We start from the raw sequence: 17,827 nt of genomic DNA, 5'->3' as shown, positions 1-17,827 counted from the left end.
AACTAAATGTACATAAATCAATTATTCTAAAACCCTGGCCTCTGCATCATATTACAATCCATTCTGTATAGAGCATGCAAGGTTGTTAGGACTTTTAGTCGGATCCATTTAATGAGCCTTGGAGTGATACCCAGACCCCTCTCCAATTTATTACAACAGGTATTACAATTATATCATTTAGTTCATACTTGTTACCGAGTTCCATATGCATAAGTATTGATCTTTTAAACTCGTCCGTCCCGTACTTATCTCTTTTTCTCGATCGCAAGTTTACATGCATTCGATACAATGGTCGAATCCGCCACGTAAACCACGATCCCCCATGTGGCACAACATTACCTTTCCTGGGATTTTATTCCCCTCTGGCTCAGGGAGCTCACAATCATTCTTTGAATCAGATTGTGTCTTTTTGTCCGCGCATTTTTTTAATTTTGGACTTGTCTGGAGGATATGAGCCAGGACTTTTACTTTTTCTGGGGAGAAGTTGCATTTACTGCACCCTTCCAGTGCCTCGAATCTGGAATGCTTTTCTTTAGTGCTGACAGACCTGGCCATTATTTGCACAGCAGGGGCAAATTCTTTATCTGAAACATTCATATGCTATGTTAGCATGAAAGAGATGTTTTGAGGTTCTTGCTGTCTTGACTCTAGCCTTTTTGTGTCTACTTTTGAATAAATACATTTCGAATGTAAATTTTATGTATAAATGGTGTTTTATATTCATTCTAATATTGGGTTAATTCTGAACATTTTTCAAATTATGTTAATACTCATAACTAAGGGTGATAATTTTGGTAAGAATAGAAAAGCGTGCGAGGAGAAAAGAAGAATTACTTATGGCATCATTGATTAAATAATATACATCTTCTTCTATCAATCATGAACGTTATCATTCCCGCCTTTATTATTCAATATTAATATAATATGAGATGGTGATAGTCGATAGAGAACTGAATAAAATCCCCAAAATGACGTCGCCTTCTGTCTGGATTTATGAAAATGGAGGCCCAGGAATTTGGAAAATACTTACCGGATGAGAAACAGATGGTTTGTCGGATTTGTTGATATAAATGTGCCTTTAGTCCCCTGTCTAGAATTACACGCCACTCATTATCCTCATCTCATAACAAGAGTATGGATATTCATCTATAAAATCAATTTGACGATGAATACATCAAGTCAGACTTTAACTTTGATCTCACAACGATGCTTATTGCATGTAATATAACCTTATCCATTGCTAATCATCTACGTTCAAAAAATTTATGGAGAAATACAAGGGAAACATATCCCTTCCCGAGGAACCATCATTAAATTAATGGAGGATGTTGGTACTGATGTCATATATAGAAATACATATAAAAATGTTTTGAGTCATCCACACCAAATGATGATCAAGTTATCAGTAAAAAGTATTTACGAATATCGAAATGGAACTCTGAATTTTGTACTATCTCACAGTAAGTATTCAATTTTTTTTTAAAATCTAACCATAAAATATGATTCTATTTTAGCTAAACATATCAAGAATTATGATACACAACTCAGTAAAGGGCAAAAACAACTGCTTAAATGGTCACAACAACGGGGGTAGTAGCTTTGGATGGTTTGCAACTAGTTTGTCTGAGACTACTTACTTCGCTTTAAGACTTGGGTATGATAATTAGGTTTTCCGATATTACATAGTCAATAAATATTACTCTTTTATCACTAAAGGCTTAGCTATGGTTGATGGGCTCCAAGAAATGGTGTTCAGAAAACTCAAAAAGGCAAAAACAACTGTTTAAATGGTCACAACAACGAGGGTAGTTACATTGGGTGTTGCATTATAATTAACAATTGTGTATATCCATCATGATAATAGTATGTTGTTATATAAGCATACCTAAATAACGGGGGGAAATCTTTTTTGATGCTCTTAATAGGGAGTAATATCGCCGGACATTACAACATAATTAGCTTTTGTTCTAAATCTTTACGATGAATTTATTTATAAAAAATTTTTATTAGTATATTTATTGTCTAATTTTATGATTTTGACATTTACTTTATTATTAATAATTAGTTAGATCTCATCGGTAGAGATATATCTATCCTGTGCACAATTGTATATAGCAACTTCCACACGAAGAAGAGGGGTGATTATCTTTTTGATTAAACTCCACGTCTCGCTTGTGTATTGCAACCTAAAGTTATGACATATTTAACTGAATTCCGATGTCAGAACAAGAAAATATTATTTGGATCAATCTATTATTTCAATATTATGTACTTATAATTTATTATTATTAATAGTTATATGATTTTAATTGTTTAATTTTGTATATTTAATTTAAATGTTTAATGGTTTATTTTTTAGTATGTAGATTATATTTAATTAAAGCCTTCTTTTTTAAACTTTGAGCTTCAAATATATTTCAAATACTCTACTTTGTCGTTTCATTTGCTATTATTCTGAGAATAAGGTTCATAATGAATTACAATTTCATGGAGTGTGACGTTTTCAAATCTACTGTAACGGATAAAAAACGTCGAAGTCAATTATACGTAGTATATCTTCATTAAACATTTTGCTAATAAATACATTAGTTATACCCTCAAAAATCATAATAAAGCAGGCAGATGATAATCACATCAGTATTTTAAACAATGATACCATATGTCTTTTTTCCCCCTCCTCCTCGCACGCGTTTTTCTCTACAATATTATCAACTATGCTCATAACATACTATTTTTTTATTTATTTATCATATTTATAATTCATGAGTTAAAATCTAGTAGTATTTTATATTTAGTTCTTAAATAAATATCCAAATATATTTAAAAAAAAACAAAAACAGTCAATAATTTTTACATTCACTCTTTATTTCCCGTTCCCATTTTTTTTGACACACTAAATATTATTTTTTATAGTTGTGATTTTGAAGAGTGAATTGAATTTAAACAACCTTGTAATCAATATTTTAAGGAATTGACCGTTTTTGATTGATTAATTATTAGCAGGATTACCCGATATTGCTTTATTGCTTGAAGTTATTAGGAGAAGATTAACATTTATTGATTTTTCTTTTCTTCTTTAATATGACACGCTGAGTATTAACTAATTACGTGCATTGCCACATTGTTATTTCTTAGATTCAGTGGTCATATAATTATAATATATTAAGCAAACACAAAACTAAAAAAATGATGTGTCAACAGACAAGCTTTGCTTTATTAATTTAAAAGAAGAATATGTTTTTTTTTAATGACGCTCACGTGATGTTATGTTGTTATTTCTTAGATCATGTATAAGATATTAAGAGCATACTTAAAAATGAGGCCTCGATAAACATCCAGTCAAACATTATTAAAGTGTTTGGTAGACGTCAAAAAATGCAACATAAATACTATTCCTGTGTATTAATCAGAATGAGGATATTTTTAAGGACTCAATGTTTTGTTAACATAACTGTTTTTTCAACAAAAGTTATGTATGTATTTATGAAGTAAAATTGTCTAAAATACCTTTTTTAATATTGTTTCTATAATACTTCAATAATGGGTGGATATTACTATTAGAATGAACCTTAAATTATTTTTTTTATTTTCTTTTTAAATATCGGAAGGACAGAGTCCAAAAATGTTTTTTTTCTTATATATTAATTCAAGAATGAGATATTTTGAGCCATTTACATCAACTAACAAGCGCAATAATGTGGTATTGCTTGACAAAATACAGAAATATATACAAATTTAGATTAATAAATCGTCTACTTTTTTTCTTTAAAAAGACGTGCCGAGGTTTAGCTACACATGCTCTTTATACATTGTTATTTCATAGATTAAGCAGTCATAGTTCTTAGATATTAAGCACATACTCAAAAGTTAGGCACTAAAAAAAGAAAAACAAACTTTCCTGTATCACATTAATTTTTTTACTCGACACGCTGAGCTTTAACTACAAACCCTAGTTGCTACATTATTATTTATTAAATCACACAGTTATAAGATAAAAAAAATGGGGCCTGAACAAACAGACCTACCAAAAAATTTGATTTATTAATATTGATTTTAAGAGGTTCAAAGGCCTTTGAAGTTTTAAGTTTATGAAAAAATAGAGTTCTTGCCAGAAAATGATCAATATGAACAGTGTTGATTTATAATAAAATAACTATTTCCGATAAATAAATAATCTTTCAAAATTTATTAAAATATATCCTAAAATAATTATTTCTTATATAAAAAAAGTATCATTACCCCGTTTTTATTTTTTATATAAATTTGTTCACTGATCTTAATATTTTTCATTAAGATAAACTTTGTATTTTTTGTAAAATGACAAGATGTAGTACTTCTTTTTATCACTATACAAGTAACATATATTTAATTATTGATGACATGTCTTAAATGGATGTCATCAGGGGTATATTAATAAAATTCAAAACTTTTTTTGTTTGAAAAACAGTCATGACAATGACAAGGAAATATAGTTATATAATCAAGTTACACACTTAACAGTTTCTAAACGTATAATGCTTGTAATTTTCCAAGTTATGTTTTAAATATGTTGAACAAATTGGGTGTTGTTTGTAGGGTGACATTATTGCATCATTATTTTTTTGTATGATTTAATTAATCATTGCGTTTAGATAAGAAATAAATTTAAGAAAAATCGTTTATAATTATAAATATATCACTTTGTCACGTTTAAACTTACAAAATTTGATTCACTTTACGATTATAGAAACAGTTAAGTGTGTATCTGTATATGATAGGTAGCAGAATTACTTTTAATTTCTTATTTCCTGCCATATTTTTAACTAAGTAAATCCTGTTCGTTATTGGTCACATTGGATCATATGATAAGGTGTTGTAAAAGTATGAGTGTATATTACAAACGTTTTGTGGATAGTATTGCGCTTGGTCTGTTCAGTCGTGAATTATTGTGTGTCGAATATGGAGGTCTCAAAGGAAGATTTTCGCCATAATTAGATCTTTATTACCAATAGGGACAAGGAGTTCAACGAAAAGGGCATTATGAAGTTGGATTCTTATTGGCAACAAGTTATCGACCAGAACGGGGCATATTTGGCTGAAATGGGATGATTTATCATTCTCATAAAGTATTGAAATAAAACGAAAAATACGAAAATAATTTTTCGCCAACGTAATGCATGTATATTATCACCCACGTTTCCTATTAAACGATGATGCTACAAACTAAATTTTTGGGGTTTGGCTACAACTTTTTTTTTTTTTTTAAATTTTCATTATTGAAATGTGAAATAAACAATATATTATTAGTAATTAGTATATTTAAATAAATTTTGTTCTTAGATAACTATACTAAAATATATATAATATTTTTTTTTCTTATTATTATTTAATCCAAACAAATAATGATTACATGCATAAGCCTGTCGCAATATGCAATAAATCTATTAGTTCTACGATAAATTAAAATGAGCGATAATTTTTTACCGGCTGCAATAAATTCCATCCACCCGCTTCAATGTAACAGGATATCAAAAAATTTTAATCTAGTGTGCATTTCTTGCTCGGAATCTGCAAGAATAAAGAAATATAGATTTGCATATAACCTGTTGAGGCACAAAGGTCTTAATTGCAGTTTTTCCTATATGTCAGAGCCTAATGCTTATTATCTGTTGAAGTGCAATCTGGTTTACATCCTTTTTATTTAGTGTTGTATTTATTGTTTTTGATTTTTATTCAAGAGCATTTTTGGTTAAAATAATTTTATTTGGATGTTTTGTTAATTAATTCTGGATATTTTAAATTTCTTCCAGACGTCCAGTTCCAGTAATCTTTAAAAATAAAAGTTTTTTGATCTTCCAAAGGATTTAATTGCATTATCATTATATGAATTGAAAATTGTCTCAAAACGGTAATTTTATCGCTTATTGCAATAATTTCTGGGTCAATTAATCGCACAGAAAAATGTTTTATCGGGACAAGCCTATATAAACATAAGTTACCGGAGATTCAAATAATGTGAAACGCCGGTATTAAAAAAAAGAACCCGTAAATTAACAAGCTCACCCTGAGAATTTCAAGAATTTAATTAGCTACGAGCAGCTATGATATGAAGCAAATAAACATAAACCTCACTCTGTATCTCGCAATTATATAGGCAGGAATTACTCTGATCCCAATCTTCAATTCTACTCTGAGTCCAATAAGGACTTGCATTTGTAACTCCACAACAAATCCTCAGTTACTTTTTGTATTTTACACAGTAGTAAATACATTATAAATATTGTTCTCTCTTAAAGAATAAAAGAATAATGATTAATGTTGATAGCTTTGGTAAATAAATAAAAAAAATCTGGTAGCAATAACAAAAAAGCTTGATCCTCAAATTTGATATATTTTTAACTACTCTCTGTCACCTTCTAGTTCAGGCCTCTACGAGGGTTTTCTCGGAAGTTATAAATGTAATTCCTTTTTTCACCCTGAATAGAATTAAAGATCAACATTGGAGTAATTTCAGCCTTGACCATGCTTTATATTAAATTTAATATTCGTTTATTTCATTTCTCTCTTGCCTGCTTGCAGCTGATCTAATGTAACGCCATGGCAACGATGCTGCTTTTCTCCCCCAAAAAAAAAATCAAATTTTAAGAATTACCACGTTCAATTTGAGGTTTCTTGTTTTGTTTTTTTACATACCAGCAGAACGTTTTTCATGCATAACTGGAATTAACATAGAAGAATAGTTAAAATAAACAATAGTTATAATTTGTTCTGAAAAATAAGGACCTGAAAGTTTGATACCGTTTTACTTTTTTGAGGATTGATCATCACTACAGTTCAAAAGGGGTAAGGGGTACATATCCCTCCACCATTGTATGTCATCAAAGTAGGAAAAAAAATAAATTAAAGAAATGTCAAAGAGGAAGTTCCTATTATAAAGGCAAAAAAAAAAAAAGTTATAATCATATAGTTATCTTTTAAAAAAAAATCTATAAAAAAGGAAATAGATTCGAAATTTATGAAAAAAAATCAAATTCGAAAAAAGATATAAAATTCTTTTTTTCTAAATACAAGACCAGAAATTCCATAAAAGAAAGTAGTAATTAAAAAAAATATATATATACAGGGGAAGGAGGGCATCAAAGCGAGGGCTCGAGAGATGAACTTAGAAATACATGATTAATTTCATATTTTCAATTAGAGGTAAAAAAAATAATTTTAACAAATAACGGAAACAGAACATACAAAAATAATCGATAAACCTTTTCATAGTAATACACATTAATTAACAGTCCACATTTTGCTGCCCTACCTTGTATACTTTTGTAATTCAGTATATTTGATATGATGAAATTTACACATGGCCCGTCTTTGAAATTGGACAACTCCACTGCTGATAATAAATAATAATTATTCATTTGATGTGAATTAACATTTTCATCAGAAATTTTTTTGACATTTATGTCAGAATGATTCATTACGCATCTACATCAACTCCTCGTCGAAACAGGATGATCTCAATACATAAAATTATTCAAAAATACAGGTGAAATAAATTCACTGGAGATCCTCCTTCATATGATGCACTACACAGGGATATCAAAGATGCTGAGAGATTTTCATGGATCCAACAGGAGAATATCAAGCCAATTCATCAATAGATCTATTGGAAACATAAAAACTCCAGGATAGGATTACTACCCTGGTTTTTGACACCACCTCCAGGAATAGTGGAATTTACAAGTGAGCTGCTAAGTCTATATTAAACCAATTAGACATCAAATTATTTTAACACATATGTAGACAGTATATAGTTGTATACTCATTTTGGGATAAGTTGTTTACGAAAGTTCAGTCTTTATAAAATCCTTGGTTTAAACACTACTTGATATCTTGAATAAAGAATATACAAAAAGTATCACTATAAAAATAATATGGCTGAAAGGAAAAAGGGCAAATTGTTTAAAGAATATGAATAAAATTTTGAAATCAGACACATTTTAAAGAGCTGATTATCAAAAAATGGCAGAATTCACTATAATTTCAATTCTCCTCTAGGAGAAACCAGGCGATGGATGGCCATAAATATATACTCCCAAAAGATGTTCTTATTCATTGAGGGAAGGAAATATGATAAAAGTAAAATGGAAAAGCTAGATAAGATAAACAAATTTCTAACTTTGTTTTATATGCCAATGTGGAAGACTTCAACATTTACATTGGATGCTACTGTAGATAACTTGAAATTTTCCAAGACATGTTATTGTTCAGAAGCATTAACAATGATTTAGCAGAGGTCGTCATGAAGAAGCTTCATAATCATATATCGTATTTTACACTGGAGTTGGTTCTGTTCGTTCTATTCAGCTATGTTTTACATGATGATCAAAAGAGGAATATATATAGCCCTTGAATTATTTTCGAATAAAAAATGTGAAAGCTTAGTAAGAGGCAAACCTATATTTTAAATTATAATTGAAAAAACTATTATATAATCTTATTGGTCCATAATTACATCTTTTTTTAGCCAAACTGATTGGCTTCAATGGACTGTTGCATTATGGTCAGGAAATGAAGACTACATGAAAGCAAAAAATTATTTATATAATATTGCGGTATTACAGAGACAGGAAAAAAAATGATGACTGACTATGCACATATAATATCTAAAAATCCCAAGCAAAGAGAGTATCTCCTTCAAGCCGTATAATATAATAGGCAAAAGTTTGATTGTTTGAAAAATAACGTCTTCAATAAATAAATGGATGATAAAAATAATCACTTTTTGGTGATTTTACGTTTATATTTATAGAAGGATAAGAAAATATAAACAATTATAATAAATGTATATCATTTTGATTTTAAAATTGGTATTAAAAAAATAATTTTATAATAAGTTGAGGCAAGTGTATATGTCCAAAATATTAATATCTTTTCTGCAAAAACGGGTACATAAGGGAAAATAACATTGATAGATGGGAGTATACAATTTTAGTACTGCAGTTCGTGCTAATAATTGTTTCTCTTTATTTGATACCTATATAATAAGATATATATAAAATATCCTGTATCTTCCATCAACTTCACAGAATCGTAGAAGTATTTTAAAAAGGGTGTTCAAAAATTTTAACAAATATTTATCATGATAGTTAATTTGCATATTTACTGTTTTTTTAAAGATTGATTTCTAGAATATTAGTTGAATACCCCAAAGTATTAAATATAAACTATAATGCTTATTTATGGACTTTTTACGCAATTGTTTCAGTTTATTTATATATGTATGTTCTATATAATATATAAACGGAATAAGGAATGTTGAAAAAAAATATATATATATATTATTCAAAAATGGTTATAATTGTATTTTAATGTCTTTTTTGGCATTCAATGGTGTGTTTTATCTTCCAAAAACTATGTAAAATCATCAAAAAAGGCAAATTGGAATAAATTTAAGTCTGATCCCTAAAAAATGATTTTTGAGCTTCTTACATCTTAAATTAAACAACAACTTAAACAGCATGGGAAAAAATGCGGAAACATATATAAATTCAAAAAAGTATATTTTTCAATAAGCTGAAGTACATACATATTGATTTATTATGTCCCTCATGTCACAAAAAAATTTATGTAGATAAATCAAATCTTGTATAGAAACGTTCTTGTTGGTAAAACTTTTTGAAGATTAATGAAACCCCGTTACAATTCAAACTTTGAGAATTGTGTTCATTCAGTATAATTTATTACAAGAAAAAAAAATGTAAAGTGTTTATACTCTTCTTTAGTAATGCATCATCAAGTGTGTATAAAGTGAGGTATATTATATACATATTTTTTATCTAAATAAGAAAAGGTAGTGGTAGTCATTATAACGCAGGCGTTTTGCCAATAGTATCGAGCGTATATACAGTGATAACTATTTTTGTTGGTTTTTGTTATATAAAATAAAAAATACTGAATGTGAAATGACTAACGAGCTTATGTAGGTTAAGCACAGCCGGTGAGCGCCCTAAAAACTCACTCCCTGCTTCATCACATCATCTTTTTTTTCTCAAACTCTTATTATTGACCTTTCATTCTTGAGAAGATAATTCATATCAATTGAAGTGAGCACATGAAAAACGGAGAGTAATACTGAATATTTCTCGGGGAGTTATTTTCTATACTATTAAAGCAAAGTTTGTCATTTAGTCGACGCTTAATGCTCCAGTAAATGCCAGGTACTACCGGTATTACATACATATAAACTTGAAGATCTTACATTATTAATAAATTCCAAAAATATATAAAGAGAATAAACTCCCTCAAAAACAGCTGACATGCACTCATACATACACCATAGCCCTGAAAATAAGGATTTCCTTACTTTATGTATTTTCTTGGGGGGGGCTATGTACACAAGTAAGTATGCAGGTAGGGGGAGGGGCTGAAATTGCGAAATAAATCTATAATCTATGTAATTTATTAGGAGAGAAGATTGAATAAATGTGTACCAAATGCTAACATGGAGGGGGAAAAATGCAAAAATTACTTGCAAATATACCTTGACTCCTTGTAATAATATTTTTATAAGAATTAGTTGTACATTTTGTTATTTTTAATTTAACTTTGTTAAACTGAAAACATTTCTTCACTCATCCAAGTTACTACTGATATTATATATATTGTTATTTTATATATCAAACATAATTTCATCAAAAGTAATGTATATTAATTTAAAACTTCGAATTCTTATAAAATCATTTAAATATAATATTTATTTTTTATCAAAATGAAGTTATAATGTTTGAACTCTGATAATAACAAATCATATCTTTTTGTATTTCTAAACTAATTTTGTTAAGATTTCTTTTAATAAAGAAGACTTATTTCTTTTCCATTTGAAGCATTTTAATTGATATTCACGATTGCAAAATGGATGAAATAATTAAGAGATATTCAAACTTTCAATAGTGTAAAATAAAACATGAATTTTATTTGATAATTTCTATTCCGATAATAATAAATTGAAGATAAAGTTATTTCGTTTTTTCTCTTTATTCCAACACTTTATAAGAAGTGGTATAATCATCCAATTTAAGCCAAGTGCGCCCGTTCTGTTCGATAACTTGTTTCCCCATGAGAATTCAACTTGATAAAGCTCTTTTCTTAGTCACTATGAACAAAGAAAAACTCCGATGGCCAATTTTTACAGGCCTCTATTGAAGCCAAATTTGTACCCCCTAACGCTTTGACCATAGAAAGGAAGAAGTAGTAGTCTCTTGTTGCGAGGCCCGTACTGTAGTATGGATGCTATGGAACTTCCCATCCAAGACCCGGAGCTTCTGGTGCGTCATCAAAGATGTGTACGGGCTGGTGATGTCCTGTTGTCTCCTATTCACCAATGCTAACCTCTTCTGTTCGATTGCCAGCTTCAAACAGTCGAGTCGTTCATAGTAGAGGGCAGAATTGAGCAAAAAAACCTGCTCGAACTACTGATGTGTAACACAAAGCGAAGAGTATTAAAAATATGGCGAAAGCTTTCCTTTGAGACTGCCATACTTGACGCACGGTAATAAAATATATATACATAATTAAAAATACGGCATGAAATACGAAATATTTTTTTCTCCAACCAATTAAAAATTGTTATTATAGTTTTAATCAAAATTAATAATCTTTTATGCCATTCATCACTAAATTGTTTTAATTTAATTATCTCTTTCATTTCATTTCTATTTGACGATTAGTACAATATAAAAATAGCCCTTACAATGTCAAACAAAAAAAGAAGTCAAAAAGGGTAATGGCTACTTATAATAATATCAACTCTTGTTTCCTTCAATCTAGAAGGTTTTATGATTAAGGAATTTAGAGGATTTCATTTTGTGAACATGAGAAACACTTTGAGTATTCAGTGAGTTGATAAAATTTGACTTAATGGAGTGAGTAAAAATAATTTATATATGTTTAAGTAAAAATATCGCATTATCAATAAGTGATGTTGGTGTTCTCTATTTATTGTTTAACAAAACATCTAGGTTAAGTCATGGTTTTCGGATTTTTGCTTCAAATTAAGAGATGATATCTCCTATTTTACCTTTAAACTAACATCAAATAAACTATCCAATGTTCTTAATGAATGGACATTTTTACTTTAACTAGAATATATGATAACTTATTTGAGTACCAAATAATTTTATAATTTCTTATAAATAAGTGTTTTATTTTAATTTTAAAGAAGCAACAACCAAAAAAAGGACATCCTTTATATTGTTATGTGTATGTATAATAAGATATATAAAAGTACTTTGTATATTATAATCTTTAAATTTAACAATTCATCCTTTCAAAATATAGAAATTTGTGATTTTAAATTCGTCTTGTTTGTAGAAGTGAAAATTCTATGATACATTATTTTTTAGTCTCATCAAAATTACTAACAAATTACTAATGGAAGAATTGTTAAAGTTTCCAGATTATAGTTTGCATCACGTTTAAACGCATGATTATATGGTTATTAACCTTATATCGATATTGTTACAAATATGTAATATTTTATTGCAAGAGGTCTAAGAAAATATTTTTATATATAATTAACTAAATTTGTTAAAAAGAGCCAAATTATTATGTAGGAAAAGAGTATAACTCATTTGTAATTGGTACTTTTAAAATCATTTAAATTTATACGCTTATATAATTTCTTACAAATTTAAAAAAACAAACAAAAAAAGGGCTAAAATCAAACTGAATCTATAAAATTTGTTATTGAATGTATACTTGAATATTATCTAAATTAAAATTAGAACATTTTGAATTCATTTCACAAAAATTATTTGATGACATAATGAATTATTAATTTAAATGAAATACACATACATCTACTTTGAAATGGAAGATAATAGTTTCGTTATAAAACTTTTCCACATAAGGAAACACAATTGTTTAGGTATAACAAATATTTTAGAGTTATAATTTTTTTTAATTTAACTTATGTTCAGGACTAAATTGATCGATTATTATTTTTGTATATATACATAGGTAAATAAATGCCCAATCCATTTATTTATATATATATTAACCTTCTTGGGCTTGTTTCTTATATTTGTAATTTGTACAGAGTAGAACAGCAAAACGTGGATTCGAGAGATGGATCGAGAAATACATCAATTATTTTATATTTTCAATAATAGGCACAAAAATAATATTAACAAAATATGTAGAAAACTTTTTCACTCAATATTGTCACTTTCATTATCAATAACATCCTTTACGTGTCGCCTGGAGGCCCCTGCAGGAGCTGATGAAAAACTTCTCTGACAAGTTGTAACCACTATGGAGTTTTTCTGTGAGTCAACATTTGGTTGGTTTCCTTCTCCAAAGTTCCCCATAAAGATAAGTCAAGTTGGTTCAAATCTGGTGAAGAGGGCCATGTTATTTGTGCACAACTTTTGTTACGTGGTCCACGTGTAAGAGGAGCTGTCGTGAGTCCACTCGTAGTTACCCTCTGGGTAGTTGGTCTTCAGTCATGGCAAGATCGTGTACCTAAGCACCTTATAGTAGTCCTCCTGGCCGATTTTCTGTCGAGCCTTGAAAAGAACAGATACATCTTCTTTCTATAGCAGGCCACAACGCCTAGGCCCGTTATTTGGGCCTGGGTATTTGGTGAGGTAAATCCATTGAGCTTCTTTATTTTGTTTCCGCAAGCTAGTGGTCGTTTTGGTGGTTGCGAAATTGATCAACTGTGAAAATCTTCTTGTCCGATAACATTTTCAAAAAACGCTTTGATCCACGTTTGGATTTTCTTGCACCTCTCGAGCCTCCTGGCTTTCATGTCCTCTGTCAGAAGGTGGCGTGGGATCCTTGTGAAAGAAATTAATCCCACGTCGGGCTTTATAGCTTCGTTGGATAGGCGATTCAACGACTTAGTGGGATCCTCCTTTATATTCTTCTCCAAAATTAACAAGAACTTTGTATCTCTCTTTAAATTATGCCCTCTACTTCCTGACATCCTAGTCTTCTCTATCTTTTTTTTCTATGTTGGCCAACTGAAACACCATACTCCTAGAACACTTAATATCAAAAAATAATCTCTAAAACTTTGTAAAGTAATGAGATAATAAACAATAATTAACAGTCCACGTTTTGCTCCCCTACGTCGTACATTAGTGGGATACTTCAACTTTGCTAAACAAGCTTAACCTTTTTTGGGTACTGTGTCTAGCCTTTCTTTTTTTATTACTCTGAGCTAGCACAAAGGAAGCATTTTAATCTTTAATATTTACAAGAGTGATATTTTCAACAAAAAAAAAACTATAATTCCACGGAACGAAAATCTATTACGCTTCGAATACTTCTTTAAAAAACAAATGTTTAAAAAAAAACCTATGAGGATGTAGATTATCTAGTTGTCTTTAATACAACTCATTGCGTAAATAATTTGCCCTATCTTGGTTATTGTAGTGTCAATATTCACCCTATCCCAATTCCCCCACCCCGCCACCCAGAGTACATCCTAAAAAATATTCTTAACCACCATCATAATCAAGTATCTTTAAATAAGTACATAAACACAATAGTTGCGTGTATTTTTGGACATTCCTACAAAAGAAGCCTAGTAGAAACCGCGTGTAGTTTTGGGTAAAAATATATTGAACACTTCTAGAGTGCTGAATACTGAATCATATCTGAAAGTGTGCAATGCTAAATTCATTTGAAATGGGACCGTGCGTAGCTGAATATTTTTCAGCTTTGGTCTACACTTGTTGGTAATATTCCTCAATGCCATTATCCCGTCGAGTTCTTCATAACACAAAATATCACAAATAGTAAAGATATCTTTTTATTTATAGGCAATTTACTAATATTAACCAATATTATTTTCATTTTTTTCTTAGCCCCCTAGGTACTAGTGATTTCTGTTTTTTTTTTTTTTGCAATACGGTTTATTACTTCCAATATTTTGTTTTCTGACAAATAATCCTCTTTCAAGTTGAGTGTTCCTCTAGAAACTTTTTTAACGTAATTGCTCTAAATCCCAATACTATTAGTAACATCTGCGGTTTTAAATGAGCATATTTTACATTTTGAGGGAGAATTAGAATCGATGCAGGCTGACAATTGTCCATAGTAGCCTAGTTATTACACTATTGACTTAAAGGTAATCTTCAACTATATATATGTTCATCAAAAAGTATACATATGTATGGTTTGTCCGCCAACGGTGTATCTATTCTTGTGAAATTATGCATAGGACATTGAATCTCTTTTTCTTCTTATTCTCTACTACATATTTACTATAATATCAATGATATTGGGTAAACAGTATCTGTACCATTTCCCTTGCAACTTTATTATCCTCAAATCCACTTATTCTTAACATTCAATGAATTTTTACCTCCTTGTGTTGGTCTCCCTAACTTTATTGCTTTATTCTCTTTTTATAACTAGATTGGAGTCTTTCCATTTGTATACAAGTTTAGCCCCTTGATCGAATTTTTGTTGAAAGAAATTAACTTATTCTATTATTTTTTAATCAAGACAAAGCTTATTAAAAGGAGTGGTTTTTAAAGTCCACCGTTTAGGAAATTTTAACTTATTACGGCCAAGATCATATATAAAGCTTTGTATTTTGAAATACCCTTCAAAAGTAAAGTTGCCCAATGAAAACTTTTTTAATACAACTCAGTTTAATATTAAAATCACTAAATAGTATTGTGATAGTATCCATTCATTAAATAAAAGCAAATCATTCTAGATATAACCATTATATCAGCCTCAAAACCATTTAATGTAATTTGAAATATAACTGAATTACCACTATAATGACCACTTATTAGCATTGGACAATGTGTGTGTGTGTTTTTTTTTCTAATTAGTAAAACCATTCCTCTACTTTTGTTCATTCAACGATTCCATAAAAGCAACAACATTCATTTGTTGATATAAAACCCCACTTTTTTCCAATTTCATTGAAATTTGCCTATAACACCAAAAACTATAAAAATCACACTTTCAGTTTTTGAATGTAACAATAATTTTTTACATTAATTTTAAATAAAATAAGAATTTAAATTCCATCCCTGAACGCCCCACAGAGTCAATGCAGAAAATATTTTATGTTGACATTTTTTGAAACTCTTATCATACTTTTTTTTTTCTATTGCCAGTTGGCGAAACCTCATTCAGAACCAGAAACATATTGATGTACTATAAAGCAAAAAACTTAGTAGAATACGCAATATACATTTTAATATTAATAAACAAATAAAAAGGATCATCGCAATATAAAACTTTTTAGGTTAGAAACAATGCTACAAAAAAGAAAAATCGTAACTTAAAATAAAAACACCAAAGAACTATTGAAAATAAGATAACTTTAATGAATTAAATTTTGTGCTATAGATCAATATTAATATATTTCAATAAAATATTAAAGATACGTTCAATAAATCCATATAAAGTACCAACATAAGAACTTGCTTGTTTCGACAAAGTCAAGATATCAGCTTCGCTCTAATATGTATTAAATTTTTGACATTTTATTTATGGATTGTTAAAAAGTTTTATTGATACGATAATATCGTAATAAAATATTTACTTTCTTTTCTCTCTCAAACATTGAGCCAATAAATATTTATCATATCCAAGGTAAAAAATTCTGCAATAGTATTATTACCGAAGTAGTTAACTTGGTTATAAACATATTTGTAATTCATGTATAATATTGGATGTTTTTCCGTTCTAAAAACCTTATTAAACAATTATTATTTTGTCTCCAATAATTTTTGTTGACCAAATTAATTCGGAGCTCTCAAGAATTTAGCTCGTTTTATTAAAAATTCGATGAAGTTCTCAAAATGTTTAGATTTTAAAAATCTTAATATGGACCAGTATTATTTTAATCTTTTACAGTACATATTTTTATATAAACCCCACAAAAATCTATATTTTACAATTAAAATTGAAGTTTGCAAACTACAGTTTGAGAACCACTGGTCTAGCTCTATTTTAAATTTTTGTTAATGTTCAACAATTATAATAATTACGCCATTTAAATTATGTATATTATTTTTTATCCATTTCACCCATTTTGCAATTGTAAATATAATTTAAAATGCTAAAAGTACTTGTATATATTCAAAATATAAATGAAAAAATTATAGTCTTAGTTTCAAATAATATATTAGAAAAATTATAATCTGTTATCCTAATAGCAAAAATATTAAATTATTATTTTTGATGAGGTTGCACGTATTATAATTTTGTTGCCACTGTTGTACTCCTCAGTCTTCAAATTGAAAATGAACTAAGAAATTAAATTCAACAAGGAAATTATTTTTAAGCAAAATATTTAATAAAATTCACTAAATTTTGATTAAAAATAGCTAAATATTCAATTAAATCATAAATAAAGCATTTTCAAGATAAATATTGAAATTTGTTATATTTAGTATTTTAGGAGCATACTAAAAAAATGTCGATAAAATAAAGATTCTAAGGAATGAGAGGCATTTTTTATCAATCTAGGGGTTTTTAATATCCCAGTTCACTAACAGAGAGTTAATAATTCATAAATATCCAATAATACACGTTAGTCCCGTACATTTGTCTAACCAAATTATCTTCAACATAATCAGATGACTTCATGTGTCACTGATATTGCTGAATTATGACGTATTGTCCGATTGATTTGAGTACAGGAGTATTATGAAACCGAAAAAACTATAATTATTTTGGACCAAACTTTCAGGTTTTGTCTTAGAAATTTGGCCATATTCCATATGTAATAGAATAAGTTATTTGTAATTTTTGAAAACATTCAATATCACCGGAGAAATGGGCCATAAAATGAACTATCAATTATTTATAT

The 17,827-nt window shown here is 28.7% G+C and overlaps 1 protein-coding gene and 1 long non-coding RNA gene across 2 annotated transcripts in view; one reads left to right on the top strand and one right to left on the bottom strand.

The window, feature by feature from the left end:
- The window catches only part of LOC121125564 (uncharacterized), a 204,991-nt gene that overhangs the window by 179,007 nt on the left and 8,157 nt on the right, over nucleotides 1-17,827 (bottom strand). The gene's annotated exons all lie outside the window — the stretch shown is intronic.
- LOC139906517 (uncharacterized) lies at nucleotides 876-2,009 on the top strand. Its single transcript, XR_011782094.1, has 3 exons — nucleotides 876-1,460; nucleotides 1,515-1,654; nucleotides 1,717-2,009. It is a non-coding gene; the product is annotated as an uncharacterized lncRNA (long non-coding RNA).

Source organism: Lepeophtheirus salmonis, chromosome 10, assembly GCF_016086655.4.
Source record: "Lepeophtheirus salmonis chromosome 10, UVic_Lsal_1.4, whole genome shotgun sequence".
NCBI lineage: Eukaryota > Metazoa > Arthropoda > Copepoda > Siphonostomatoida > Caligidae > Lepeophtheirus > Lepeophtheirus salmonis.
Note: the sequence above shows the minus strand (reverse complement) of the source record. Positions and strands in the feature narration are given on the sequence as shown.